Here is a 5,030-nt window from a genome sequence, read left to right as displayed (position 1 = left end):
GGGAAGCAGAGCTTGCAGTGAGCTGAGATCCAGCCATAGCACTCCAGCCTGGGTGACAGAGCGAGACTCCGTCTCAAAAAAAAAAAAAAGAACACTGGGGATCTTTTCTTCCTTTTCTGTGGTCCATTGACTGTTCTTCCTCATTTAAGAGCAGCAGGAAATATTGAATAAGAAAAACTTCATTTGGCCTGGTGCAGTGGCTCATGCCTGTAATCCCAGCACTTTGGGAGGGTGATGCAGGGATCACTTGAGGTCAGGAGTTCAAGACCAGCCTGGTCAACATGGTGAAACCCCATCTCTAAGAAAAAATACAAAAATTAGGTGGGCATGGTGGCGTGCACCTGTAATCCAGCTACTCAGGAGGCTGAGGTAGGAATCACTTGAACCCAGGAGGCGGAGGTTGCAGTGAGCCAAGATCGCACTACTGCACTCCCACCTGGGTGACAGAATGAGACTCTGTTTCAAAGAAAAGAAAAGAAAGAAAAACTTGATTTGCTGGACAGGGTACCAGGATATGGTCAGGATACAGTTCTTGCCCTCAAAGGGCTTACTTTTTGTGGTGGCATTATATTTTTTATAGATAAAAAACTTGGCTGTTTTGTTGTTGTTGTTGTCCTTAGTACTTTCTTCTACCCATTGACCCACAGACAGATTCTCATATACCCTGGACTCTCACACAAGCCTCTTTATATTTACATACCTATAAAGGGAATTGGGGCAGCTGAGTCCTGAACCAATGGAAGGGCCTTATAGCAAAGAATGAGTAAAAATCTCACAGTTAACTGACAATGAAATATCAAAGAAGTGAGGACGTCTCCAACAGATGATGACATTAAAGACCAGCTATGCCTCCACAAACCAGAACTTGGGCTCAAATAAAAAACATTAGAAAACCCCCAAACTAACTAAAATTTCGTTTCTGCCATCCTTGTGGCATAGAAACTCAAGAAAGAAATTCAGTAAGGAAATGCATTTCTTGCACCCTGAAATCCATACCCACAGTATTGTCTAACTGGGGAGATAGGACATTTCCATAAAAAAGAGATGCACTGACTTGGCTTTTAGATGCTGAGGGTAAGTAAGTTGCGTAGGAGACACTTTCTACAGTAGGTCAAAGCCTGTAGAGATGGAGAGGACATTGAGAATGTGAATGACCTTCTTGCAATATTAACTGACCATACTGTTTAGGGTAATGCAAAGTATCTCTGAAGCTAGCTGCTAGAACAAATGCCAAATGTCAAAGGCTAACCACAGAAGTTTACTTCCTGCATATGTAACAGTTTGACAGGCAACCCTGGTTGGTAGATGGCTTCCTCCACACAGTCATTCAGGAACCCAGGCAGCTAGATCTCCCCAGAGCAAGGGGAGCACTTTAACAACACTACAGGGCAGCAGTTCCCAACCTTTTTGGCACCAGGAACTGGTTTTGTGGAAGACAATTTTTCCATGGACTGGGATCAGGGGATGGTTTGGGGATGATTCAAGCACATTACATTTATTGTACACTTTATTTCTATTATGATTACATTGCAATATATAATGACATAATTATACAACTCACCATAAGGTAGAATTAGTGGGAGCCTTGAACTTGTTTTCCTGCAACTAGAGAGTCCCATCTGGGGGTGATGAAAGATAGTGGCAGATCATCAGGCATTAGATTTTCATAAGGAGCATGCAACCTGGATCCCTTGCATGCACAGTTCACAACAGGGTTTGCTTTCCTATGAAAATGCTGTCGCTGATCAATAGGAGGTGGAGCTCAGGTGGTCATGTGAGTGATGGAGAGTGGCTGTAAATACAGATGAAGCTTCACTTACATGCCCACGGCTCACTTCCTGCTGTGTGGCCCAGTTCCTAACAGGCCATGAACTGGTACTGGTCATGGCCTGGGGGTTGGGGACCCCTGTTATAAGGCATTGCTATGAAAGGAGTCATCCTAGTTCGCATTCCCTGAGCACTTCCCAAGGAGCAGGCAATGTTTTGGGGCTCCCCATTCAATCCTCGCAATAACCCTGTGCTGAGAAGTCAGGTCCCGGAAAGGTTCACACCAAATTTTGGCCAAACCCAGCCAGTTTCTTAATCTCTCTGCTCTACATCAGCCTCTGGATTGATGCCGATCTCACATTCCTGAGTTGTGCCAGTTAATTCAAAAACATGTAGAGCAAAAATGAATTTTCTCACCAGACACAAAGGGACAGCAAAGCAGGAGAAATGCTCTAGTGGGCTGCAAAAGACTCTAGCCATGTAAATGATTTTGCCATATTGCATTAATATGAGCAGTAAATAAGCAGTTGATGGGGGAAAACTGAATACATTAAAATTTATTCATGGAATAAAACAAGAAAAACACCGCCATTGACTGATGGTGTACTGGCCAGGGTAGCCTGTAGACGATCGTGTGCAAGTCTCCATTTGCTACCGCAGCAGAATTCTAACATACCGAGTCTCTCATCATATTCGTGGTGTTCCCAACCAAAGGCCCCTGTTATTCTTGGTGGTCCTGCTGAAACTTGTTCTTAGTATTGTCACCTGGGTGAAGCCTGGGGCCAAAGCCTGAGATGATAACAAGAAAGATCAAGCCCTGAGTGCTGAATGTAGGCGCTGCTGTTAGCACATGCATCAACTTGTTTCATCTTCATGTTCACCCAATAGGAAGTTTCTGTTATTATCTCCATTTTATTGGCGAGGGAACTAAGGCGCTAAAAGACTGAGTAACTTCCTGTGATGGTTACTTGTATGTGTCAGCTTGGCTAGGCCAGATGTCCAGATATTCTGGATGTTTCTGTGAGGGTGTTTTTAGATGAGATTTACATTTAAATGGGTATGCTTTAAGTAAGGAAAATTACTCTCCATAACGTGGGGGAGACTCATGCAGTCAGTGGAAGGTCTGAATAGAACGCAAAGATGACCTTCCGTGAGCAGGAGAAATTCCGCCCACAGACAGCCTTTGAACTTCCTCTGCTGCACCCGCTCTTCCTGATTCATCAGCGGACAGCCTTTGGACTTGAATTGTGTCTCTTTCCTGGACCTCCAGCCTGGCGGCTTCCCCCATCAGACTGTGGAGATTCTAGACAGGTCGTACATCCATCGTGATGTGAGCCAATTACTTGAAATAAATTTCTTCCTACGCGCGCGTGCGCGCACACACACACACACACACACACACACACACACCCTATTGGTTTTGTTTCTCTGGAGAACCCTGATTAATACAGATTTTGGTACTGAGTGTAGAGGGTGGTCAATGGTTTGGTTGGAAGGAAAATGATTAAGAAATTGATGGCAAAGAAGTCTAGGAAAGAGTTATGTGGATAGACCTCTAAAGGGGCAAAAAATATGAAGGTACTTGTGTCCCATGTGGGTGCTCACTAACGGGTGGTTTCAGCAGAGGAGAACTTTAGTAATCAAGCAGATAGGCTGACTGGTTCTGGGGATACCAGACAGCCTCTTTCCCCAGCAACACCTGTCATTGCCCAATGGGCTCATGAACAAAGTGGCCATGGTGGCAGGGATGGAGGTTATGCATGGGCTCAGTAACATGGACCCCCACTCCCCAAGTCCAACCTGGCTATCACCATGGCTGAGTGGCCAATCTGCCAGCAGCAGGAACCAACACTGAGTCCCTACTATGGCACCAATTTTCCAGGTGATCAGCCAGCTACCTGGTGTCAGGCTGATTACATTAAACCTCTTCTACCCTGAAAGGAGCAGCATTTTGTTGTTGCTAGAACAGACACTCTGAATGCAGATTTGCCTTCCCTTCATGCAGGGCTTCTGTAAAAGCTATATTCCACAGACTCACAGAATGCTTTCTGCACCGTCATGGTACTCCACATAGCACTGCTTCTGATCAAGGAACCTGCTTCACAGAAAATGAAGTGTGACAGTGGGCCCATGCCCATGCAATTGGATAGTCCTGCCATGTTCCCCACATTTTTGAAGTAGCTGGCTTGATAGAGGGTGAAATGGTCTTTTGAAGACTTATAGCACCAGATAGGTGACAGTACCTTGCAGGGCTGGGGCAAGGTTCTTCAGAAGGCTGTGTATGCTCCGAATCAGCCTCCAAAATACAGCGCCGCTTCTCCCTATAACCAGGATTCACGTGTCCAGAAACCAAGGAGTTGAAAAAGAGTGGTGCCGCTCACTATTACCCCTAATAACCCACCAGCAACATTTTTGTTTCCTGTCCCCACAACCTTATACTCTGCTGGCCTAGAGATCTTAGTTCCAAAGGCAGGAAAGCTTCCACCAGGAAACATAATAATGATTCCATTGACCTGGGAGTTAAGACTGCCACTCAGCTACTTTGGGCTCCTCAAGTCTCTAAATATCAGGCAAGAAGGGAGGGACTGTGCTGGCTGGGGTGATTGATGCTGGCTGCCAAGGCAATTTTGACCTGCCATTCCACAATGGATGTAAGGAACAGTATGTCTGGAATACAGGAGATCCCTTAAGGCATCTCTTACTCATGCCCTGTGATTAAAGTCAATGGAAAACTACAACAGCCCACTCCAAACAGGGCCACTAATGGCCTAGACCCTTCAGGAATGAAGATTTGGCTCATCCTACCAGGTAAAGAACCACAACAAGCTGAGGTACTTGTTGAGGGAAAAGGGAATATAGGTAGCCATAAATAACCATACAGTCAAGTGACCAGTTATAGAGACAGGCACTCTAATTGCCCTGAGTATTTTTTCCTGATTTTGTTATGAATGTGTGTGTTTTCCTCTCTTATCCACTTATCGTGTAACATAAGCTGTATTGACTTTGTATCACAGTATTTAAGTATTGTTAGCTTTACATCATATACTTAAGCTACAGGATCTCAACATGAAGGAGAAAGATCATTCATGGACTTTGCCCCTCTTCTGGGGAAAAGATTAGTGGGTTTTTGGCTGTACACAGGATAGTTCTATCACGTTAGGCAGAGCTATAACCTTACGATTGTCTTTACTTGAAGATTAAGTACAGTTTAGGGAGATGTGTGTGAGTGCCCAGTCGACAGGAGTGGACTTGGGATGGTTAAC

At 45.0% G+C, this 5,030-nt stretch overlaps 1 pseudogene; it reads right to left on the bottom strand.

Annotated features, from left to right (window-relative positions):
- Positions 1–2,458, bottom strand: part of LOC105517300 — a 46,317-nt pseudogene extending 43,859 nt beyond the window's left edge.
- Positions 2,459–5,030: the final 2,572 nt, after the last annotated feature.

Source organism: Colobus angolensis, unplaced genomic scaffold (assembly GCF_000951035.1).
Source record: "Colobus angolensis palliatus isolate OR3802 unplaced genomic scaffold, Cang.pa_1.0 Scaffold3, whole genome shotgun sequence".
NCBI classification, from domain to species: Eukaryota; Metazoa; Chordata; class Mammalia; order Primates; family Cercopithecidae; genus Colobus; species Colobus angolensis.
Note: the sequence above shows the minus strand (reverse complement) of the source record. Positions and strands in the feature narration are given on the sequence as shown.